The sequence below is a fragment of the Triturus cristatus genome, chromosome 5_1, assembly GCF_964204655.1.
Source record: "Triturus cristatus chromosome 5_1, aTriCri1.1, whole genome shotgun sequence".
Classification (NCBI taxonomy): domain Eukaryota; kingdom Metazoa; phylum Chordata; class Amphibia; order Caudata; family Salamandridae; genus Triturus; species Triturus cristatus.
In genome coordinates this window covers 482,315,399-482,342,820 of record NC_140587.1, presented here as the reverse complement: position 1 = coordinate 482,342,820, position 27,422 = coordinate 482,315,399, and positions in this window count along the sequence as shown.

The following is a 27,422-nucleotide window of genomic DNA, read 5'->3' as shown; positions in this document are numbered from 1 at the left end:
ATATAGAAACCAGCAAAACACGTGAGAGTAACCCTTCAAATAGCATTTCTTTCCTACAAACACAGGCTGAGGGCTGTGAATGGCCATTCCACTTCCGATTCTCAACTTCATCATACATACAAGAGGGCAAACAGGAAAACCCGAATAGCTTACTTTCCGATTGATGTCCACTTATGGTCAACTCTTGTGGACATGTGGGTCATAAAAACACGCGACAGTTATCACAATGCTCTCTCTCTCTAGAACTTAAAGGCACATCATGCTCATCCGAGCCACTAATAGAACCCAAATAACTTAATTGTATTATTACCAGTAACAATAGAAGGAGGGTTAGATTGCCACAAATAGAAAACAGTGCAGAGACCCTGGCACAAATATACAGTATAGTTAATGACTTTCTGAAGACGCTAGAGGCTGATAATGTGGAAGAGCAAGTTAAGGTAGACACATTCAAAACCTTAGTTAAAAATATAAACACATTTTTCTACAAAGTCAACAGTCAAAGGAGGAAGACCAAGAGCAAAACAAATGAGTGGTTTAACGAAAACTGTAAATCAGCACGCTAAGCCTTAATGGGAGCAATTAAGTCCGGCCTGGGAAATAAGATAGCCATTGACAGGAGGGCTTACAAAAATGCACAAAATGAGGCCCTCAGGAACTGGCACATGGGGATATGGCAAGATCTATTAGTCGCAGCACGCACCAATAATAGCAGAGAATTCTGGTACCTAATTGCGAAAGGATCAAGATCTCAGGTAATGAAAGAACATTTCCATATTCTCCCACGGACCAGGGAGGACCACTTTCCCAACTTATATGTAGGGCCAGTGGATAATGGTGCATCCCCCATAGTACCCTTACCCCAAGGGCCTGACAATGACAATGACTGCCTAACTTTCCCTATAGACGAAACCCTTGATGCAATTGCAACCACACACAGGGGGAAAGCTCCAGGATTAGATCTGATACCGGGTGATGTCTATTTATCAGAACCTCAAATATGGAGTGTCATACTCAACTGTACACACAATGCCATATTTAAAGGGGCAGAAGTACCAGATTCCTGGTTAGGTGCCGAGGTCGTCCCCAACAAGCATTTGCAATGCAATCGGTCTCACATATGGGACCTTACATGTATTTATCTATGCAGCACATTAGCCTGGGTGCTGAAACATCTACTGTTCTTTAAAATGGAGGGAAAGTAAGCACCAAACTGCGTGACACACCAGGTATGGGAACACATGGAGAGAAATGTTGCCTTTCAGCAGGAAATGGTAGAGGCAAAAGCTCTGTTTTAATATAAAAGCTGTCCCTTTGGTGGTCATATCACTGAAAATACAAGATTTGAAAAAAATATTATTATCTACGGGTGCTCATGGAAGACAATTTCTATCGACTGGAAACTAGAGCATGATAAAGTGATTCTGGTATTTTATTGACCTCTGCAGGTCAATTTCTATCAAGAAAGTTAAATAGAGGCATTTGCCAGAAAAATTAAAAAAGAAAGTTCCTCAGCAGAAAGCAATTCTGGTAGTTTTCTGACCTCGTTTTCTATCAAGACAGTTAAATAGAGGCAGTTGAACAGAAAAATGTCCCTAAGCGGAAGCAGACAAGTCCTAGGGCTGATCTCCAGATCCCACAAAGTACATACACATATAAGTATATACTAAAGTATATATTAAAGTATATACAAGAGGTCTTGAATGCTCGACCTAAAAAGGGAGACAAAAGTGACCCGGCAAATTACAGGCACATTAGCCTTATAGACATTGCCCGAAAAATATTCTGCTGTCAAGTGCTGGAGAGAATAAACGATTGGAAAAGGGAGGGGGATCTACTTTCACCCCTGCAGGCAGGTTTCAGAGCGAAGACAAGCACCCTAAATCAGCTATTCACTTTTCTCCTTATTCTATGGAAATATGTAGCAATTGGGAAGGGCACACTATACATGGTATTTGTAAAGCTCTGTGCTGCCTTTAATCTAATGCCACGAGGGAAACTTTGGGTTGCTCTGGATAAACTTGGGATCCCAAACCATCTCCTGCATACCATCAAGAGATTACATGCAAACAACTATGCCCAAATTAGATGGGGGAAGGAAGGTGGGCTCACAAATCGGATAGGGGTGAGTTGTGGAGTAAGGCAAGGGTGCGTTCTCGCCCCAACGCTTTTTACAGTTTACATGAACGGCATGACTTCTACACTAACAGATTGTGAGGGCGATCCACCCAAGCTAGCAGGCCTAGAGGTGCCTGCATTACTCTATGCAGATTAAACTCTACTCATTTCATGAACGCCGTTGGGGCTCCAAAATCTAGTAGGCAAGTTAGGGAGGGCCTGTACAGACCATGGTTTGGAAATTAATTTAAAAAAACGAAATTCATGGCTTTTAATTATCCAAAGACCTTCACGCGTAACATAATGCTGGGCTCAGCCAGATTAGAAGAGGTGATACAATTTGATTATCTTGGGGTACTGTTTAAAAATACACTCTCTTGGTCACCACTGGAAGTCAAACTATACACCACTGACCCCTGCAATTCAAGTATATCAATCCAAAGGATTAGGGGCCGCACTTTATCACTGGAAGAAGAGCATGCAAACGCCATCCTTGCATCCTCGCTACTTTTAGAGATGCGACGAATGAACGTTTGTCCTCCTTTGACGGCACATTTATCGCTTTCTTATTGACAATTTTCTTTCGCATACGTACTGAAATTGACATCAAGCTCCTAAGATACTTGTTACGTGAGTCTCCTTCATTAAAGTTCTTTGGTAAGGTGTCTTGGGCTCAAGCACCACTAAAGCACTAGTCTCTATCTTTGTAAGACTTTTTGGAACACCTACAGATTCACTCAATCTTCATTTTTCCTTTTTGCGTTTCATCAATCAACTACAAGTCGAGTGGAGTGGACGTAGCATCCTGTGCAGAATTACTTATCCAAAACAGTTCATATTACAAGTTGTCTACATATCAAGTGGACGTAGCGTCTTTTTCAGAATCACTTTTTCAAGACAGTTCATATTAGGCGCTTAGCCTCTGTCTCTCTTCTAACTTGATATTTATGTGGCTTTTCCTGAAGAAAGCGTCCTGCACGCCGAAACGCGCGTAGAGAAAAATCGTACATCTACAACTTTCAGCCACTCGTGGGTCATACCACTAGAATATTAATTTTGTCTTGTATTGTTCTTGGCTTATTTGTTTTATGGTATTGTCTAAACTGATTATTTTATTAATTTGTCAAATGTGTATACATTGTTGGTTTATATGTCACGTTTATGTTATATCATGGCTGTTTATGTCCAAAAACTATTTTGAAATTTTATATGAATAAAATGTAATATTTTTAACCTATTTTTGTAGTACACTGAGCCTATGTTCTTATTATCATTCCATGTATAAGACTTGATTCTCAAATAGTCCCTAGTTGCCTAGGAATGTTACTTCATAAAGAATTGTTTCCCTGTCCTAGGAACGTCTAGAATTTTCAGGGGGTCCTTTATTCTTGTATTAGATTTGTTGTAGCAGAATTGTGGGGATACATCATTGTAAAATAATCAATGGGGAGGGAAGGAGAAGCTGTGGTCCATTCGGCTTCCTTTTATTAATGCAAAGAATCAATGAAGAGTGGACCACTTGTCCTGTGTAGCCAGGGTCTTTTTGCTCTTGGTTTCGTCATAAAAGAACCCTCATAACTATACACAAGTGCGAAGGCGGTATAAACTGGGTCACCGCTTGTGTGTATTAGTACAGCATCATCATCGGGTCTTTTTTAGTATGTATGCTGACCTCCGCCGGGAGGAAGACCAACTGGTTGTACAGTAGCGTCCAGACATAAATATGAGGGAGGGTGTGAAAAGTGTTCAGATCAAGTGAAGTTAAAATTCTCTAAATCGTTGTTTCTGCTGTAGCTTTATTCTGGGAATATTGACTAGAGAAAGATAAAAAAGTTCGATTACGGATGAAGACCGAGTTACTGGTCTACCGTACTTATCAAATGATGAGGGTCGACATGTTTCAGCCTTCTGTCATAGTCTAAAGGCTTTCGTCAGGACCGATATGAAGGAAGGCGCGTTGTGGCTCCTTATTTAGTGAAAATTATCCACTAATCATGTTTATGTGGTCAGATCCGTGGTATCTGTACCTAATTGGAATAAAGAAAATAGTATTTGAGTATTCCTGGTGATACATATAGTAATGGATCTATGCCTCATGGGTTCATATGTGGGGCTACCGTTATGTTAAAAAATTGTGAGGTTAATGGCTAGGTGGACTAATGAGTAATCAAATCTGGGCAAATGGCCCGAAACAGAGCGACTATGTGAAGAGAGGGAACTCTTTATAACAAATGGATCGTATTTTCGTTTAAAAAGATGTAAATATCAGTAAAAAGTCACAGGTTAGAGCGTTACTGTGACCGCTATTCTGTGTAGTTAGTCGAGGGTGTAGTAAGTTGGTCGCATTTAGTTCAAACATAGTGGTATCAGCGTTGCGCGTTTATAGTGCACTAAGTGTGGCCGTGATTAGATATGTTCGATTGTAGCCCTGTTCTGCTTGTATCTCTATCAAGGTGCTGTGTAGATGGTGATTCAAATAGCCAGTAATTTATCAAGGAGTCGCCTTTCCCGCAGTATGTCCAAAGACCAACCAGGCCCCAGCAACGCGAGTCACTGGTGATAAATCTGACAGATACAACACTCACGGAAGACCAAGAGAAAATACTAAATAAAGGACTAGGTTTCGTCCCTACTCCTCCACTAGACATCTTCAAAGTGAAATGCGAACTATCAGAGTTCTGCAGAAAAATCAAACTCAAGGCCTTCTTTAGGAACAAAGAAAATGAGACCCCGAGAAGTGATACCAACCTGAGACCAAAATCAACCTTCTGTCCACCCAATCACCTGGTCCCCGTAGAAGTACTAGCCTTTGAACAACATCCTGAAAGAAGTGGATAACATCAAACACTTGTCCAATAAACCATACATCAACATCACGAGGCGAGAGAAACAAGCGATGGAAGAATTGAGCAGGAATGAAAATATAATTGTCAAACCAGCCGACAAAGGAGGTGGTATTGTCCTCCTCGATAAACAAGGATACGACACACAATGTCTGGATCTACTGTCTGACCAGAAATTCTATGAGAAAATTGTGAGTGACCCAACCAAGAGGTTACAAGGAACCATAAATTTGATGGTAGAAGAAGCACAGGTTAACCAGTGGATATCTAACCATGAGCCACAACGCGCCTTCCTTCATATCGGTCCTGACGAAAGCCTTTAGACTATGACAGAATGCTGAAACATGTCGACCCTCATCATTTGATAAGTACGGTAGACCAGTAACTCGGTCTTCATCCGTACTCGAACTTTTTTATCTTTCTCTAGTCAATATTCCCAGAATAAAGCTACAGCAGAAACAACGATTTAGAGAATTTTAACTTCACTTGATCTGAACACTTTTCATACCCTCCCTCATATTTATGTCTGGACGCTACTTTACAACCAGTTGGTCTTCCTCCCGGCGGAGGTCAGCATACATACTAAAAAAGACCCGATGATGATGCTGTACTAATACACACAAGCGGTGACCCAGTTTATACCGCCTTCGCACTTGTGTATAGTTATGAGGGTTCTTTTATGACGAAACCAAGAGCAAAAAGACCCTGGCTACACAGGACAAGTGGTCCACTCTTCATTGATTCTTTGCGATACATCATTGTAACCACCATCGAAACAACAGAAAATAACTTTATTAGATCTGTTTTGGAGCTCCCTCGAAACACCCCACTAACACCAATGTGATTAGATATGGGCACAAAGAGCATTGCTCATACAATTCACTTACAGCCTCTAATCTTTTAGATGCATATTTGGTTAAATGAGTCCCCACTGCCAATGAAAGAATCACTACAAGAAAAATTATTGCTGGACACCAAAGGTAGTGTCCAATGGCTAACCCACATCAAACAATGGCTGGGTAAACTTGGTATGAGTGACCTATGGTAATCCCCCGGAAATATCCCACCCAAAATCTGTCAATCTTCTTAAAAAGAAATACTGGAGCCAAGTAGAGGATACCTGGTTAAACAGAATCAATGCAGGGGCACTAACAATTTCATTTTTAAATATTAAAGACAAGATGCATCAAGAAGAATTATTGGACAGAATAGAGCCACCGTTTGCAAGATCACTTTGTCTAAAATTGGGATATGGCATCCTTCCAATTAACAGCTGTGTTGGTTGATGGAAGGGTGTTGATGTCTCAAACAGTTGCCCTAGGTGCAAAGGTGTTCTCGAATCAGAAGTCCACTTCTTGTTCTTTTGCCCCATTTATAAATAAATAAGAAGAACTTGGCTAATTCCGATTTGTCGAATTCAGGCAGCCAATCGCTTAGTAGAGATTGTCCGAATCCTCAAAAGCGACAGCATTGAATATCTAGTTTTGGCTTGTCCATATATTTATTCTACAACCAGGGTCAGGGTAGTTTTTATTTTTTTATTGTGAAAGACACTAGGCTGCTACCACTCAGTACATCCACTTCAGTCATGCCACAACGTGTTTTTAGCATGTGACGGCTTAAATGATTATGTTGATATCCTGTTAGTGACGACAACCTTGATGTTTGATGGCTCATGTAATTGCAAAGGAAATATTAATTTTATTTTTGATTTTACTCTATATAATTAACTGTTAAATGATTGCTTAGAGTTTTGTGATTGTAAAGGCTCCAGGCACTTTACAAAGAATTCTAATTGGATGTTTTATGTTTCACTTAGGAAACACCAATTTTACTACGATTTTATTGTATATACTCAATTTTATAAAGATTATTTAGAGCTGTCTGATCGCAAAGGCACCAGGCTCGCTACTAATAATTTGCTAAGTTTTACAGCACACACAGAGAGATACAGCATGACTCATAACTACATATCAAGAAACAGATAATGGAGATTGTTTATAGCTTCATGATTGAGTGACAAAGAATAGGTGTCAATCAGAATCTGACCCCATACCAACTAAGGATCACTGCTGTGGAACCTGTTTCCCACTCCCCACTATCTGTTCGAAAATGTATCACCTAAATGTTTGTAAATTATGTGCTTTTATGGTTTTTATAATGAAAATCAAATAAAGATATACTACTACTACTACTACTACTACTACTACTACTACTACTGGGGGGTATATTTACAAATATTTTGCATTGTGTTTTACCACAAAAGTGACACGAATCAACGCAAAATGTTTTTTCCTATTTAACACTTGAAAGTAGCGTAAAGCAGCGCATAGTGCTGCTGTGCATTAGTTAGCACAAAGGAGGCATTCCATGGATAGTCAGTGGGCATCCCCATGTGACCACTCAAGGTTTTTGAAGCAAACCCCTATTTGCTCCAAAAAGATAGACAAGGTTTTGCCTTAAAAAACAGCACCTATTTCAAATAGTCACTTTCACTGAGAAATGCTTTTACTTCTTTCTTTTCCGACCATTGCATGTGTGCTGCACTGTACAGCACACATGCAATGTAAGAAATTGTTAAAGTTAGTCTAAGCATAGTACATTGAGCTGGATGGGTATCTTTCCAGTACAAAGCCTTACTGGACTCATACAGACACCATGAACTATGGTGCAATGGTGTGCATGGTGCAGAGCTGCCTGACTGAGCGTTGGCACTAGGCAGAGGGGAGGAGACTGACACATTTCGATAAATATGGTGCTTTCCTGCGCTCTACTTCTCACGCAAGGCAGTGCAGGCTTTTTGGCTGCTGTGTGAGAATTTAGTAAATCTGGGCCTTGGAAAGGGGACTGTGGGAATCCACCACACTCTGAGATCCTGCATGATAAGTCTTTTGAACCACATGTTACACTTGGGGTACCCTGGGAAGAGAGAGAACAGTATGACAAGACAATTCCTGTGTAGCCCTGCGTGTTCCCCAGCTTTTGATCTACCAGTCTTTTGTCTCTCGGTTTGTTGTGGATACAGTGCCTGTTTCAAACTGGATTTTACTGTTAGATGTAGGAGAACACTGGTGATTTCCCTATGACACCCACACACACCCAGCTCCCAGAGCCCAAGTTTAATGTGGCTTACTATGTTTGCCATCTTGAAAATGCCCTGGCACATGGCGTTTGTGCCTGTTTGCAGAAAGACAAACCTGAATGACAGAAAAAGGAGGTAGGGTTGCCTGGGAATTTTTACCTGCCTACTAGCTGGTGCCAGGAAGGAATGTGGCACCTCAAGGGACCTTCATCAGAACACAGCTGGGCTTTTGGAAAGGATAGCAGGTAGAATGAACCTTCTGCACTTACCATCTGTGACCTGAGAGAAGGGTCTGATGAGGTAGGACTGCCTTTAATTTTAAATTGAAGAACAGAAACATCTCTGAGGATCATAAGACTGTTCCCCTAGGTGGCGTCAGGAACATAAAAAAGCTGAAGAGGACACTTTTGTGAATAATCCCAGCTGGACCTGGACTGGACTTTGTTGTTGCCCTCTGTCTGACACCCTGAGAGTCTCTAAGTGCTCCACCTGCGTTCATTGGAAGTGTACTCCTCTGGTTGTTTGGGCAGCAAAAGATGATTGGGAACTTTTTCAAACCTTTTACTCTGGAGTTTCACTAGACCGACTGTGAAAAGTATCTGATTGACAGTCCATGGCATCGGGTTAAATGTCAGATTTATCAGACATGAAAAAGAGCTTTTCTTCAGAAATATGACAAAGTTCCTTTTCAGATTAGGACTTTTTTGAACAAATACGATAGTGGTGAACACAATTCGAATCTACTTTTTTAAGTCACTTAAAAACAGTTTTTTCAGAGTCTTGGTACTGCAACCAAATTGCCAATTGTGTCCATCCTTAAAGTGAAATTTGGATGACACTTCTGAGTAAGGAAATGCACTGCACAGTTCTTCACTACCCATTAGCCCGATATGATTTTTTAAATCGTTGTGAGACTACTAGAGTCCTTGGCTATTTTATTATTGATGCTGCAAGGGAGAAAGATATATATATTGGCTCATTATTAAAAAAATCTGAAAGTGGCTGTAGGGATATTTTTTCGATTTATTAGCATTTCATTAAAATATACTAAATGAGGTTGAAATTAGTTTTCTTATTCGTCCTAGCTATTTCATAGAAATAAATAGTTTGACATTTTAATTCTTTTTTCCAATTTTCTCCAAGGGATTTTGGCGTTATTTTAATTATGCCCCCATCATTATTAAGATCTGTTCATTTGCTTCGAACAATTCGCTATTAATTTGCGCTTTACACTCTCCTGCACTAAAAGCATTCCTGACCACTCTTCAACTAAAATACAGAAATGCGCAGAAGCCTTCTGTGCAATTTTGAGAGCCTATTACAGCTTTTTGAACAAATACAGACCTATGTCCCGCAGTATGAGGTTGGAATGTATTAGAGAAGCAAGCTTTGCAAGTATCTGCCTTTTTAATCGGATCCTTTTAACTCTCTTAATGAAATCGTTTGAATGTATGCTAAGATAGAGTTCAGGTAAGGTGACGAATTTGGAGCTGAAGGCCCCACAACAGTCCCTTCTTTCGCACTCACCCTGCAAATATGCATTTAAAGTACTCAGGATGATGCTTACACACAATGCTTATGTAGCCACTGGTCTTCATTTTGTGAGTGCTCACCTAGATGTGTTTTTGTGATGAATCCTACAGTGCTTTCTATATGCAGTTAGCTTCTGTCCATCGGGAACTGAGCTAAGACCATAAACACATTTTACACATTTAGACGAGCAAGTAGCACATAATAATGTATTGTAATCAGCTACTGGGAGAATTACAAAATCTTTGCAACTAATTTGGCCCTACAATATCGACTCCCATTACAGCTTCCATTCCCAGGGACATTTTAAGGATTTTGGGGCCCTTGGCCAAACGTATTTTGGGGGCCCCTGTTCAGAACAGCTTTGAATTTATGATCCAATTCAAGCATTTTCATGCCCTCTTTGGCCAGGTCACTGAAAGTGCAAAGGCACACTCGTCCAAATTCTAAATGTGTTTACTTCTAATATTCAGGGACAGTGGCATGTGTTTTCAATATTGTAACACAGCAGCCGTTCACTAATATTACTGCAAATAATCTCAATATGTTTTAGATATATTCAAGGTCATCAGAGCGCAGCTCTCTGCAGGAAAGAGCTGACTCTATCAGGGCCCCCCTGAAAAGATGGTGTCCTGAGCCAGAGCCCACTTTTGCCCATGCATTAAAATAGCTCTGCCCATTACAAGATCCCCAGAGCAGTATCCCTAGTGTCCCCAGCGATACCGCTCCCCCAACCTCAAGTGGTCCATTGCTTCCTGACTTAAAATTTCTGGGATTGGACACACCAGAGTGCATTTACGAGGTATGAGCCTCTGTAAAAAACAGGGCGGGACTACAGGCTATACAGGGACAGTTTAAGGATTTTGGGGGCACGGGTGAATGCATTTTGGGAGCCCCTGTTTGGAACTGCTTTGAATTTATTATACAATTTCAGCTCTTTAACCCCTTCAGTGCCCATGACGAGCTGGACTCGTCATGGGCCGCGGTGGCGCTGTGCCCATGACGAGTCCAGCTCGTCATAGACCCCGCCCGCTAATGCAACGGCCGGCACTGGGCGGGGAAAGGGGCGGGCACTGAAGGGGTTAATACCTTCTCTGGCCAGGTCATTGACAGTGCACAAGGGCACTCGTCCAAATTCTAAAGTTGTTACATCTAATATTCAGGGATAGTAAAGTGTGTTTTCTATATTTTAGCATAGTAGCAGCACAGTAATATTACTGCTAATACCCCCTGTGACCCCCTCCCATTTCTCATATGTGAGGTCCTGTTTTGATCTAAAAGAAACTTTTTATTTTGATGTTGCATGAAACATAAACACACCATTTCTCTGCAAACTTTAATAGACTCTCACACATCACTCACCTTAAAAATAAGGTAAAGGGAAATAGTATTTAAAACAATCTGTTAAAGAATTTTTCAAGGTTATCAGGGGAAGACTTTCTGCAGAACAGAGCTGGCTGTATCAGGGGGTCCCTTGAAATTCTTGGGCCCTCGGCAAGAGCCCACTTTGCCCATGCCTTAAAACGTCCCCGAGGCTATTGGCACAGCCTGGCTCCTGCCTGCCACTTCAGGCATTACGGGCGAGCAGACAATCCTTCACCAGAGAGCCTAGAGCCTTCAGGCTCCTCACACCTAAGACTCCTTTACTGCCATGCAGTGATCTATAACAGTGCCCCACAGAGGGAAACAGCCTTTACCACGAAGGCTTTTCTACGCGTTACGTTTACAGCGGTACACTTACCTCGTAAACGTCTTTACAACGCGTATTGCTTCTACGATCGTCTTTACCACGCAAGCAACATCTTCACGTAACGTCTTCTTTCTCATCCGATTCAGTCCTTTTTTTAGTGTCGGCGAAGACGTAAGTAAAAGGCAAAAAAAAGAAAAAAGGGGGCTTGTGGGGGGTCTCCCCCCCCCCAAATAAATGCGTGGTAAAGGAATAATAGAGGTAAAGAATATGCGTAGAAAAATCATGCGTGGTAAAGGCATGCGTTGCAATGGAATGCGTAGTAACGACATATATTCCCCCACAGATATTTACCTCCTACTAGAAAAGGTGGTAAATGCTGACATTAAGCTCTCTGGAATCGGGGAAAACCTGCATAAAATTATCCTGTACTTCTAGGTCCAGCCAGTTATTCCCCACTGCAGGGACTTTTAACATGTGATCACTGTTATATCATGGGAAGACACCAGCCAGAATTGTAAATTCTAGCTCCTGTATCTCCTATCGGAGATAACAGGGAACTTGTAAAGTAGGCCTACATCTTCAAGATAAGTCGATAAGCAGTTAATAATAGGAAATTTACACTTCACTATCTATACTTACTTTGACAATATAGTGGTAGTCGATATTGTGGACCCAATATTGTTGCAGTCGAGGTTTTGACATGCAGTCTCACTAACAGTAAATCTAATAGCAGCTAAGAAAATCAGAAGGCTACGTGGCAACCTGTTTATGTATCCCTGAACCATGGGTGTTGTTGCAGACTGACTAGACATATACTGATAATTGTTTTGTGTCTATACTACTTCACAAATGCATAGTGCTGCAGGGGCATAGTGGGGGTGGCGGGGGAGGGCAGTCTCCAGGGCAGCATTAAGTCTAGCTACACCACTGTAGTACCAGGTACTTCTATTCACTACAATATTTGTGCAATAGGCGCAGGTGGTCGGCACTCACTCATTTATGTGTTTGCATGGACTTATTTCTCATCAGCAAACTTTTACCCACCACAAGAAAGTAACAGGACGAAGAAGTAGGACTATAAATATAGGATAACTGTGACAAAGCAGGGATGAAAGAGAACCTGGAAAAGTGAGAAAAGCAGAAAGGAAATGTGGAGTGGTGCAAGAAAGAGGCATCAGATTAAATTAGGACTAGGCAGGCTTGATATTCAACAACCCTGGCATTTAGCAGCACCAGTGCAAGGCTCCAAAGGGGAACTGCAGGCACTTACACACTGCACTATTTTTGTTGGCCAGTATTCACAATACCGTACACATGTTGGTGTTAATAAAAGTTGTTTCGTCAGAAAATTCTCATATCTTCCAATTTAGATAGTGATATGATCATGACTAGGCAGTCATTCATAATGTTTTGTACATGTAAACTTTTAGGATAATGTCAAAATACGTTTTTAAAAATTGCTGTATTAGTTACACAAGACAAATCCTACATAATAATTCAGTTGACCTGTCAGGTGTTCTGGTTGAGGGTATATCTCAATCTATCTTTGACCTTTTTACTGTGTGTGTCCTAGTGAGTCAGGTAGAGAATCATGAATCTTTCATTTTTAAAGGCATAAGAAGAAAATTGATATGACTCACTGACATTGGGTTAACAGTAATTTTTGCAGTCTTCCCATGTTTGAACAGGAGCTTTGATGTGGCAGTCTAGGGTAGATTAGGGTGGAGGGAGTAAGCTTAGTCCAGACTGTTGAGAATGATGGTCCTGAACCAACAAGGATGATGGTGAAGGTGATGAACTGTGTAATGTGCCATTTGAATGTTACAACATGAAGAAGCACACCATATTACAAAATATATTTCAATACATAAAAAAGAGGTGTTGAATATCTTAGTTATTCAAGGCTATTTGTTAGACTTATTTTTGTCAATATAATGGAGAAGTTAAAAAACAAACTGATGTAGAAGCATGCTTTGTATACATCGCCTTGCACTGGCAAATAGGAATTCTACTTCCAGTTTCAAAACTGAAAAAGACTCTAGACAAAGGGTGACGCTTGGTGCTGATGATGACAACAGGGTTCTGGTAGGGCTCCGCTCGAAGTTGCCCGTTCTTTAGAGCATGAGTGGAGGAATGGAAGGCCAAAACGCTGTAGAACAGAGCCGTGGATCGGAAGCCAGTCGGAGAGAGAATGTGCCACATTCTGACCTGCCCTGATGATGCAGGATTGTTGGAAAACAAAGCACGGTTCAAACATGGTGCTATCATATGTTTGCATCATTCAGGAACTGAGAGACGAGATCCATTCATCGGCCCTTGAGACCAGCAAGTACAAAAGTAGCAGCATCACAGAAGGTCTGAAACCCCATAGGGTACTTGCATATGGGCCTTAGAAGCCTCAACAGTGTATGCCACCTACTTGAATGCTGTATCTTAGAAGACATGCGCTGACCTTTGAGGTGGCAAACAAAGCAGCCAGATCCTGGAAGGAAGGCAGTCTCTGCCAATGAGGCACTATAGGAAGTGGCAGAGGGGATCAACCTACACTGGCTATCAGGAGATTGAACCACCAACAAGCAAGTTTTAAGTGCTTGGCAAAGAAAGGAGACTAGGTGCTTGGGGAATGGTGGTTATTTTACACTACTCCTCCTGGAACAGGTCTCCGTACACCAAGGTAGGCGATTATCCTGTCATACAATATTGGTACAACAAAAGTAGTGGTAGGCAAAATAAAAATACGACTCAAACAGAAAAGCTCAAACCATAAAAATGCTTATGTCACACTGGAGACAACTATGAAGGAGACCTGTAAAACTGGCCTTTGGATCAGTGAACACTGATATGAAATAGTGAGTTAGATAGTCTCAATATGAGCCGATATTGCATTGTTCAAAGAATGCCTGTCAGCAGCTGAACACATGGGGCCCGATTCACAGAACTAACTTACAACAAAATCCTAAACCTACTACCATTTTGATATTCACAGAAGGCACTTACTCATTTTGGTATTCACAGAATGAACTTACTCATTTTGGTATTCACAGAATAAACTTACTCATTTTGGTATTCACAGAATGAACTTACTCATCCTAACTTTACGTCTGCACTCGGGCCGGAGTTTACGGTCCGGTGGCAGAGATTCCTACCCAATGGCGAAATCTCCGCCTCTGGCCTGGAAACTCCAACTCCGGGCCGGAAGTTCCGCCTCTGGGCCGGAAAAAACACATTTTGGCCATTTTAGCATTTCAAGTGCCTACCATCCCCCACCATGCTCCAGCTGAAGTCAATTAAGACCAACTGCAAAATCAGTACCACATAAAAGCAGCACACATTTAAAGACCAGGTTCGGCCACAGAGAGTTCCTGTTTGCTTTGCTGTTCATCGCTACTGGAAAATGTACAAACTGAGGAGGAAGAAGAACTTCACAACTGAGGAGACCACCATGATTGTGGAGTTCATTGTGAGGCACCACAAACGCCTATATGGTCTCCCACCTTACTGCACCAGTGGCACACAGAAGGCAGCTCTCTGGCAGCAGTTAGCCACTGCTGTCACAGCATTGGGGGAGGATGTGTGCACAGTCTATGAAATAAAGAGGAAATGGCAGGACGAAAAGCTGAGTGTGAAGGAGAAGTACTCCAGGATCGAGTTGAACAGAATTCTTCCTGCCTCACACTCTGGACTCCGCCTCCATCTCACCCCACTAGAGGAGGATATCCTCACAACAATCCACCCTCACATGCTCCATGGGCTGCCTGTGAGTGATGTCCGCAACGTGGCACCAGGTAAATGGGATGACAAGAACAAGTATACAAAATGTTGTCTGTGTCGCACTGCCATTGTGAGTAAGAAAGTTGTCCAAAGTTCATATACAAATATAGTCAGTCAGAGGCCCATGTGTTTCCCTCTGTATGTGGCACCCCAAGTCCCAGAATCCTTTGTATTAGAAATGGAAAATCCCTTTCACACCATTAAATACAAAGGCCCAGTACTGATGCCGTATATACCTAACACTGTTAAGTAGCAATTGTCAAAGTGCCCTTTCCACTTATCCAGACGCGGCTGGGTCAGTCAAGAACGTAAGGGGGTGGGGCTGCAGTGCAGAGGCAAATCAACAGACAACGGAATAGAGAAAATAACTACAATATATTCTAAAAACAACTCACATTGGGCCTGCCAAAATCACAAAACCGAAGATGAGAGAATCCTTATTTCAAAATATTTCATTCCCATATCCCATTATTTAATTCCCACCCTGCCACGCCATCACATCACCAACACCCCACTGCTCCTACCTGCACCAGCCGTGGCAGTACTTCACAAACTGTTAGCATGCAGAAGATATGAGGAAATGTCTTACAAGTTACACATGTACATTTTCCATGTGTTCATTTTTCTCTCTTCACACCCATTGACACATTCAGCCAGAGCACAAACAACCACTGTAGCAGAGGTCCCTGCATCTTCTGGGAGGAAACATCATCCAGAGCAAAGCAGACCACCCTTACTAACTGGTAATTCAAACTTGTCAGGAGATAGTCAAAATGCATACATAGGCAGCAGACAACAGAGGGAGATACATAGTGTCTGCATTTCAAAGGCAACTGGAGAGGAACAACTAGCCTTACAACTATTGGCATTCTCAAAGGACATTTACCTTTAGCAAATTATATCTGTGAATAGCGAAAGACAAAATATAACATATCTAGGCTCATCACATCATTGTGTTTTATGAACATTACATGTATTCCACCAACAGTTCCAGGACTGGGAAGTCGATCATGGAATTGAGTGCTAGAGCAAGTCGGAATGTATCCACCTCTAGATTGCAATTATTTTTGTAGACAAAATCAAAAAATCCAATGAGAACAAATATGATAACGATGAACAAGAAGTAAGATTCAAATATCAGGACTGAGAATGCGTCCACTGTCTAACTTAGAATGTTTCTTTTCCATACATGAATTTGTCCAGTCCAAACAGCTGGTCATAGATGTCATAATTGTATTATATGTCTTTTGGTCCATTAACAAAACATGATAGTGGACCTTACTTCAGGAAGTGTTGTGTCAATTTGATAGATGTTGCTACTAGGCAGTGGGGCCATAATAAGTTGAATGTGGCATCACTCATGATAATTTGTGGTAGACACTTCTGCAACGGTAGGGCCCACACTGCTTGTGCTCATCCTTTGTGCTTCAAATTGAGTGCATCACATGTGGCAGCCGAAATGTAAAGTTGCGAACACACTTATCATTGTAGGTCCAATGATGTCCTCCCAGAGTCCAAGACACACATTGACTTCTGCTACAAGGTTGGCTCTGACATCTGCTCGGGGACCACACACTCATCAGGGGCTGGGCCATGGTAAGTAAACCCAGGAACAATGAACCTGAATGACCATGCCCATGAATGTGCCTTTAATCTCCGCTGTATGTTATATGTGTTTCACATAAATGTTGCCCTGCATCACAATATGCCTACAAATGGCATTGAACCATATACCAGATCACACCATGGTGGCTAGTGAAATGATGTCACAAAACATATGACAACTGAGTGTAGAATGGACATAAAAATAGTATATAGTCTCACATGAAGTGTACTAGACACAACTGGATCGTAATTCAATGATATGAAAACTAACCCCGGGCGTAGCACTACGCTTCGCCCACGTAGTGTACGTAGCGCTGCCTGCTTCGCACTTTCCGAAGTAGGCGAAGCAGGGCAGCGCTACGCACACGCCGAGGGCGAAGCGTAGCTGCTTGCCACCCGCCACCCACCTCCCGCCCGCCCTTCTTTTAAATAATATGAGCAATGAAAATTAAGTAAAGTAAGTCGACTTACCCGTAAGCGCGGCGTCTCCGGGGCTCCCTCTTTCAGTTTCTAATTTCTTCTGGCAAATGCGCATGCGCGGACACCCGTGCATGCGCATTTCTCGCGAGAAATGCGCATGCGCGGGCGTCCGCGCATGCGCATTTGCCAGAAGAAATTAGAAACTGAAAGAGGGAGCCCCGGAGACGCCGCGCTTACGGGTAAGTCGACTTACTTTACTTAATTTTCATTGCTCATATTATTTAAAAGAATGGCGGGTGGGAGGTGGGTGGCACGTAGTGGGGCTACGTGAAGCGCGTAGTGTGCGTAGATTTGGGCACACTACGTGCTGCTTCACGTAGCCCCACTACGCCCACTACGCCCACCCTTAAAGAAAACTTCCTAGCACAATTCCAAATGACAAAACAATTTGAAATTGGTGTGGATGATGCTCGCACTGCTGCCAGTTCTGCACATTTGTGATGGATGTATGGGCTGCTGAGGTGAATCTTCAGGAACTCACATTTCAAAATCTCTTGACTGAAAGGCCCAAACCTAATCCAGTGTAGGCGTCAACCATTAAAGATTCACAACTTACCCACAATGTGGTATCCTAATCAAATGTTGCCCTCTGCTTGCCTCCTCTTCTACTGTATCCACCTATATAAGTGAGTGTTTGATATATGAGGTAAGGATGTCTGCTGTGCAAGACATCATCCATTGTCAGCTTAGTTCTACCATGATGTAGGAAATGGATAATGGGAACAGAGGACACTCCAAGGATGAACATAACAAATGTGTGATCTCTCAATCCAAAATGAGCTTTGTGACTCAATTGGTAGGGAAGCACAAATGACACACAAAAGGTACCTGACTATTGTACATTTCACATATGAACTCTGCAATGCAATGTTTGAACTGATGTGCAAATGTGAAACTGGTCAGTCTGTGGATATACTCTCCTTTCAACTTGTCAACAGACAACAATGTATTGTATTGTATGTGATGCTTATATAGCGCAGACTGTCACCCCACGGGTATCCTGGCGCTGAAACTTAGTAGATGACATCAGCAAGCAACTCATGAGACATATTAGTCTTAACGATGAAGGTGTAAGCAATGTCATGCGGTGGCGTCCTGATCATTTCTCGCCTTCCTTCCTATATCAGTAACCTTCTCACAAACGTTTGTTGATGTGTCATCTCATTGATAACAGTGCTGTGTGGAGGTAACAGCTGCCAATTGCTGCATGTGAGCAGGGTCCCACGTGTAAAATCCATGAGGTGAACATGCTGCACATTGTCCAGGAATAAACTATCAATGGTCAATGAGAATGACATACACATGTTAGCTCATAGCTTCCATCTGGTGTGCTAAAATATGAATATGTATATCTCATCACAGCTGCTGACAGGATGACACCAGTGCAGCGTAGAACACCATCCCGGGGAATGCATGACTTCCTGGCTGCAGCAGTGAAACCCTCTCGCACATGTACATCAGGTAAATGTGGTGTGAAGTGTTTCCCTATCAAAACCATGCAAACATCAAAATCCCCTTCTGCATAGAACCTGCAGTTGTTGTTGACAAAGTTTCATCCATATCAGAAGTGTCACATGTGCCTGTTTGTAAATTGGTAATGCAGATGATTAACATTGGTGTCACTTCCCTCTACAGCTGCTGGATCGGGGACTGCTTCGTCAACAAAACCTATGAGGAGCATGGTTCAGCAATTGACATCAAGGGGGATCGCAAAAGGACACAAAGCTGTGGATGGAGCTGGTAAGTTTTCTTTTTCAGTGTACATCTCCGTTTCACCCCTCAGTGCTATTGTGTAAGCTGCCACTTGTAGGGGTACCCAAACCAGGTCACATGTGCGTCATCTGTTGATGCAAAGTGCAGTAGAACCAACCCTTGTGTTGCAGGACATATCATACTAGGTCAATTACTTATCCTGTTGCAACCTCTGCGTTCCAGGTGATGATGACGATGGGGAGGATGGACCTTCCACCAGTGTTAGGCGACGGGCTATCAGAGGTGAAAATCCACTGCTCCTCTAGGCAGTGATGTCAGCTGCAAGTACTGCGCAATAGGAGGAGGAGGAAGTATCGGAGGAGGATGAAGTATCAGCCGATAGTGACTGTCTGTTCATCCCCTCAGAGGATGAAGAATCTGATGCCATGGACAGTAATTTTCCCACATCGCCCACATTTAGCAAGGCATCACATCCTCCACCACGCAAAGTGCGTCAGCCTCCTCCAATGCAAAAGATTGCCTGTCCACAGCATAGAGATAACCAGCCACAGCTCACCCACACCCCAACACAGACCTCACAGCCCTCACATCCAGGACAGACATTGTGGTTCCCCTGCACACTCCTCCCCATACAGAGTATCCCAGGCATTCTCTTCGCCATCTGAGGGAAGTACCAACCCTGTTGTGCTGCAGGTATCCACTGGGCACCATTCACCTGTCCACAGGCTTCCACATGCCAACCCCAACCCCAGCTATTGGACCTGGCGGTCTCATCCATGGACGACCCATGTAGAGAGGGCCTGCAGCCCTGCACATGGTCGTGGTGGCCAGTGGGAGCAGGACTTCTTCAAACAGCAGACAGGTGTGAGGCAGGACATTCGTGCCATAGGGGCCACCCTGTCAGACATGTCTGAGGCCCTGCTCCAATTCCCTCAGGTGGTGGACAGACAGACCCATGTTTTGGATAGGTTGGATAGAACTTGGCAAGATATGTCCAAGAATATCAGAGACACAATATCTTTCCAAAGGGAAGAGAGTTTAAGACACCATGCCTTAGCGATGAAGGTGATGGACGGCATGATGAAAGTGACCAAAGTCTCCCTTCACGGTCAACGCAGGAAGGGGAGCCATCACATCTGCCTGCAGCACATCACACCCACACACCCGTAACACAAATTGCACAGCCCCACAGCACGGGTACACACCCACCACCACCCCCCATTCAGGCACTCCCCCCACCTGCGCATCCACCACCACCCCCTGAACAGGCACTACCACCACATGCACAACAACCCCCTGTCCATGCACATACACCAAGTGTACAGACACAATCCGCCCCTGCACATGAACTTCACCCTGTACAGGCACATGCAGGAGACCAACCAGCACCTCGGCGTCAACCTAGACTTAATCCCTCACAGCGATCATCACCCCTGAAATTGCAAAGTCACAATCATGATCCCCATTGAAAACATCCCAGGAACTTTTAGACCAGTGTGAATATGTGTAAATAAAAAAAGAAATCAGTTCCCAAGTCAAAACTCTGTTGCGTATCATGTACTGATAAGCTAATGTTCACCAAGTTAGTTGCCGTAGAGATGAGAGGATGTATGTGTGTGTGTGTGACACACGTACAAGTGTAACCCCGTCATTGCAGCAAGCCCTCATGTGCAGAGCAGATGACTACCAAAATACCTGGGCATATTTTGTAGAAGACATTCACAATGAAGCCAAACAAGATAGAGAAAGTATGAATCAAAATAAGTTTTTCTGAAAAAATATGTGGGGTTAGAAAAACAACAACAGTCCGCCTGGAAGGGAGAAAGGAAAACAAATGATGTCCTTACTGCAGAAGGAGAAGGGAACTTGGATTGGGGTAGGACAACATAAATATAACACGTCAGGGAGCGTCAGGGAAACCAGTCTATGTACAAGGGGAAAAGTGAATCATTGTCCACAAAGAAAAATCTGTCCAACAGTTCACGTGTCCTTCTGGTCATCCTCCAGTACCACAATGTCCAGATCCTCTGCATCTGATGCGTGCTCCTGGCTGGCCGGTGCATGAACAGGCACCACACGGGGTCGGGACACATGAGGAGTAGGGGGGGAAAGAGTATGGGGCAACGGACAGGGGGAGACATTGATGGTGGTGTTGGAGGGATGTTGGGACACAACAGACGACATGGCTGCACTCAGGGAATTGATACTGGCAGTGAGGGTGGCCAGTTCTCGTGCAATTTCCTCTCGCATCATGCGCACCTCTAGACACAATTGCAGCAAGATGCAAGAGGACATGTCTGGCTGACCATCACATGCCCACATCAAAACATCTGGTACAGCCACAGACAGAACAACACAGGGAGGGTTTTGGGTCACACGTGGGGGGTGTGGTGCCTCAGGTTCAGAGCCAATGTCGGTGTCTACCTGGCAGCTACGATGAGGGGGACAGATTGCAAGGGATGCAGCTGGAGGCCCCGATGGAATGGGGGCCTCTGGAGTTAGGGAGGGGCTGATGGCAGGCCCAGGTTGCGTAGTGGCCTGTCCCGGGGACACCTCGGCAAAAATCACAGGTGAATGGTCCATGGGAGAGTGGCTCTCCACCCCCCTGGCCAGAGGTGTTCAGTTCATCACCCCCCCCCCCCTCACTGTCCTAAGCCTCCACCCGGTCTGTAACACCAGAGTTGTCTTCCTGGTCAGTCCGGGTGGGCACAATCCCCATGCCTCCTGATGTTGAGAGTTCCGCCTCATCGTCCTCTTCCTCAATACTGGTCATAGCCGCCGGCGCACCACAGATGTCCTACTCAGAACCCGGTCCTCTTGGCCACTGAAATGTGAGACCAATCATTATGTAGTTGGTGTACACATCAGGAAAAGACACATATCAAGATGAGCCAAGGTCAGACTTTGTTCTCCTATGATCACACTATAGAGTTGTCAGTGTTTATGAGCTTACATGCATGTTCACTGTCATCTCCTGATTTGAGTCTGACATGGACATCTCACAAGATAATTGGTGGTTTGCACGTCTGTACTGCCAACCCTCGGCTATGGCATTCTTGTGACCTGTGTGTCCTGTCACTGCTACATGGGCAGGTTCCATGACCTAGTCCACAAAAGGAGATCAGTGAGAGTCCAGATGAAATTGGAAAGGGCCTGTGATATGGAGTGTCTGCATTTTCACGTCTGGACAAATGTTATCTGCTGTGTAGCATTGGATGGGACAACACAAAGGCCAATTGAGGATAACACATCCATATAGGGTCTGGCCAATTAGGTTTGCTAAGTTGTGAGTCTAAACTTTTGATATCCTCTCACAAAAGCTGACAATCCAGTCCCACATATTGGCTTTGGAGGCTGATCAGGTAGTGCTGTGCACTGGTGAACAGTAGTGGCTTGTTATTACAGCTACCTGTACATGGAAAATGGCATACAAGCTACTGGGGGTAAGACGTGTGTCTGTGGATAAACTTGGCAAAATTTGAAACATTTATGGGTGTGGCAAGGGTCTCAAAGTCTTGACTTCATGGCACATGATTATCTGACCCCATCAAAACCCAAAGTCACCGAAAGAAATGTAAGTCACAGCATCCAATTCCCATTGGCCTCACATACACACACTGGACAGTGTCTGTACCATTCCTCATCCAATGCACACATCAGTTATGATTCCCTTGGTTCACTGTTAGTGGTGCTGGCAGTGCAATTTCATTAGTAATGCAACTGTGTTTCTCAAATCCCCAGTTTTCATGATGACACTACAACTCCCAGAATGCACTCTGCCCTGTACAGATAATGCGCTACAGTGAGCTTTTTCCTTCATGATGACTGCTGCATAGACACAGAATAGGTGACTGGAGGCATGGGACAAAGAATGGTACAGCTCTGTCTGCACTCGCATCATACTTCCAGACACATTTTGCATATCCAGGTCTCTGCTGCTCTTGCTCCTCCAGATGAGCATGGAGGGTCAGAAAAGCTGCACGCAGGACCCTCCCGTACACTGGTGAGAGGCGAGGACGATGCACATGGTGCTGGGAAGACTGGCCCAGTAGCTCTTCAGCCTTGATCCTGGCCCAGCGTTTCAGGTCCTCCTAGCGCTTGCGGCATGCCATCGCGTTCCTGGTGTGAACGCCCACTGTACTCCAGCGCTCACCAATTCTGGCCCATAATCTGGCCCGCGCTGCATTGCTCAGCTGTTCCTTTGGCCCCCCCCATAAAGCTGAGGACATTTCAGTATCACCCTCTCAGCTAGGATGTCTAATTCCCTTTCACTGAAAGGGGGTGCTTTCTCTTCATAATCCTCAGCCATTTTGGGGGTAATAAGGATGATGAGAGCAGCAGAATATCAGAGGATCTGATCTGTGAGAGAGAATTACTCAGAATGAACACAAAATTGCTGTCAACAACTTCCTGTCATGTATTTCCTGTCTCCCACTTCCTGTATGTCATTTCCTGTATGAAATTATGGGTTCCGGTCATTTTCCGGAGTTTACGGTCCGAAAACGTATTTTCCACATGCGCAGAGTACTCTACGCATGCGCAGAGTATGCTACTGTGCCGGAGTGTGCGAATCCGACCAGGAACCCATTATTTCATACAAGAAGTGACAGACAGGTAGTGGGAGACAGGAAATACATCACAGGAAGTAGTTGTCAGCCATTATGTGTTCATTCTGTGTGCAATGACCCGGTTGCCCGGATTCAGAGCTAGCCGAGGTTCAAGAGGTATGTGTAAGCCATGCGTTAAAGCGATATTGTGCAAGACACAACAGGCCATAATGATCTTGCACACAACTTCAGGGGAGTACGTCAGCATACCACATGTATGGCTGAGACATCTGAAACGTTACTTCAACAGACCAAAAGTGCACTCTATGATGGCTCAAGTACGTATGTGTGCCCGATTGTACTTACACAGCAATACAGTGGTTGGATGTCTGTAAGGTGTAAGGAGTTGAGGGGAGAGTGCATACCCAGCATCGCCTGAGGAGGGAAGATAGGGCAATAGGTTACATTTTCATCTGAAATTTGAACACAACATGATCTTAACTTAGTACATGCAGTGTCTGTTGTGACCATGCATGTGGCTGGGTGATTCTTATTGTAGAATGGTTGTTGATATAAGGTGGCATTTATTCATTATTGGGCTTCTTGACAGGCCCCTTGCGCCACCAGTGGCTCACTTTTCATATGTGAGAAAGTGACGTACCGGCAGCGCAAGTGGCTTGTAAATGAGCCCTTTCATAAGCACACAGCACTCTTTTTAGTGCTTGGTACTTACCCAGTAACCACATGCTGCCAAATTCTCCTGCAGCCATCCGCCGAGCAAGAGGTGACATGCGGAATACGAAGCTGTCATGTGTACTGCCTGGAAACGCTGCATGCATATCTATGAATCTCCAACTGGCATCACAGACAGCCTGTACATTGATGGAATACCATCGGTGTCTGTTGCAGTATATGTGTGCTATGCGGCGGGGTGGCTGAAGGGCCACATGGGTACAGTCAATTGCACCCAGCACACGTGGGAAGCGGGAGATGAGGAAGAAATCCCTAACTGCCGTTTGTCAGCAGGATAGTGTATGGGGCATTCCTATGTGAAGGTGAGCTCTAGAATTGAAGCAGCTCAGTACCTGATGCAAGCACCGCGACTGGCTAGCCTGGGAGATGCCACAACATCACTGGTGACCCTTTGGAATGACCCAGTCGCAAAAAAATGGAGAGCAGAAAGGACCTTCAAACAGGCTGGTATGGCATGGGAGCAGCAGGTAGCAGAGTTAAGTTCCTCCTCCCAATCACATACCATCTCCAAGATGACTTCTGGAGAGAAGCGGTATCTGGCCCTTACATCTTGGGTGGACATCCCAAATATGTTGATCCTCTGTCTGAAGATCCTCTCTCTCCTCCTCTTCCTCTTCAAGTCTTCTTGCCGCATGGCAAGGGGCAGAGCAACAAATACATTCAGCGACATGTTGAAAGTGTTTCTTTGTGTCTGCTCTGCTTTTATATGTGCTGCAGGGCTGGAATTGGCTGCAGTGTGTAAGCTGATGCATCATGGGGGGTGGTAGGCACTTGCACTGGTGTTTAGCATTGAGGTAATGCTCAAACTGCCAAAATGCAGATATTCCGGCCCGGAAGCGGAGTTTCAAGGCCGGAGGCAGAGATTTCGCCATTGGGCCCGAATCTCCACCACCGGGCCGTAGATTCCGGCCCGAGTGTGTACGTAAAGTTAGGATGAGTAAGTTCATTCTGTGAACACCAAAATGAGTACGTTCACTCTGTGAATACCAAAATGAGTAAGTGCGTTCTGTGAATAACAAAATGGTAGTAAGTTTAGGATATTTTTGTAAGTTAGTTCTATGAATCGGGCACCTACTAACTAACGTTGAGCAGAGGAAGACCCAGTCATTAGATTAGAAAGGAGGCTACTGGCGCCTACAGAAAAAAAACTCCGACCTAGAAGACAGTGAGAGAAAAGATAATATCTGAGTCATCAGCATTGCTGAGAAAATAGAAGGGAACAACATGATCACTTTTCTCACTCGCCTCCTGCCAGAACTTACAACTATATTCAACCCACCTTTAGAATTCCAGAGAGTGCACAGAATTAGGATCTCTAGTATTTAACCAAGGCAGACAAGTGTTTGCTTCTACAGAAACCCACAGTCACACCAGATAGTCATCGCCACAAGAAGAATAGCCCCTTTATACATGTAGCCCATAAAATATACATAATGTATACAGAAGAAATTCATAGCCCTGAGACTACAGCTATGAAAGTGGGACATACTCTTTGGAGTGGCTAAGCATGTGACCATCTTGGCCAAAATAAATGGAAAGACCAAGGGATTTGGCAACCCTGACTCACTGGAGAAATTCCTGGCCCTCATGGATACCTCAGCCTTGGACATCTCTCCACTGACTAAACAAGTACACCTCCATAGAATCTTAACAGACAAACATCTGCTGATTTGCTGCAGGTGGAGAGGGAAAGATGTTTGGCATCTGGATCGAAACATAGAGTCAAACAATGTGAGGGCCCCAGAGACAAATCTCTTTTGCTTCTAAAAGATGCTTGATGGGAAAACAACTGCTTCTCCCTTTTTCTGCCATCACATCCCAGAGATAGAATATGTGGACTCAATGGTTCATGGAGTTCTAGTAGGAACAGCCAAGGCATGATTTATTGACTCTCGACCATATCATCTGATAAAACAATGATGTAAGCTGGGTGGACAGGTCAACTTAGATCTCCAAGGCCCACCAGTTTAAAGTAGTTTTGGTCTATTGACCATTAAGAGTCATTGTTTAACTCATTTTTTGTTCTATATCGACTCGCTCATTTCTCACATAAACTTACCTAGGAACACATACTTTTGCTAGTACACCCTTAGCAAACTCACCTACACCTATGTGGTATGAATACCCCATCTACCAGTCTATCTTCTGTTCCTTCCCAGGCCACACATGGTCTTAGAGATCATAGAGAAATCCTGAACTGCACTGATTTGTGGCCCAAAAAGCTACATGGTTGGGCATCTCTGGCTTTCAGGAGGATCTCCTCTTTCAGTTGAAAGTCATGAACACAGGCAGTATGTCCAGTGGTCTTACATTATTACCCCTGGGGTGGCCCACTCGGGGGACTCTGTCTAGCTATATGTTGTGCTCTCCCTCCAAGGCTAGGATCAGCTGGAAAAGCATCATCACATTTTCTGTGATGTCCTTTACCTCCGTGCCTGTTGGGATTACTCTTATTCTTATGGTGTTCCTGTGTCACCATTTCTCCAGGTCCATCGCAAGAGCCTGCAAGCCAGTTTTTCACTCCTGCAGCCTGAACACTTCTTGCTGGAGTTGTACCTTATCTTGTGCTGTCTCCTTATGCTCCAGCATAGCAACCCTGTACCTCAGAGCCCCGAGGCTTGCCGCACCACCTTAAGTTCCTGTGTGAGATCTCTTTTTACAACTTGAAGGTCTGCTCGGAGGGAGTCAAAGAGGGATTCCATGAATGCTCTAGTGAATGGTGCTGTGTCCACCATATAATATTCTGCTGTCGGGGCCCGGTATGGTGATGAGTTCTCTTTGGTGGTGGGATTCGTGGACCAAGTCCTCAGAGTTCAGTTCTTGTGGGTTTGATGTTGGAAATGTAACCACAAACACCAGCCAAAGATCAAACATCTTTTGGACATGAGTTGGGGGTTAGGATTCTCTGAGAATCTACAGGCAGGGTCCAGGGAAGATCCAGTTGGAACTGGTCAGTTGGGCTCATCATATGCTTGGGTGTATTGACGATTTTGTGTCCCTGGTGCTTCTTAGGAGGCCAGCCAACTAGCCCTTGAAGTCCACTCTTCTGTTCTGTTCTGGAAACAAGTAGGAGCAGGTCCAGCACTTAGGGTATCTATCCAATAGTTACAGCAGGCACAGTCCACTTTATCCAATGTTCAGCAGTGCAGTTCTTCTTCTGTCTTTTTCATTTCAAGCAGTGTTCTGGAGAAAGTATGCAGATGTGCCACTTTTATGACACTAGCTTGTGGGTTGAGGTGTGTTAGACCTGGCACCTTGGCGTGAGTTTCCCTTCCACTTTTTGATGGTGT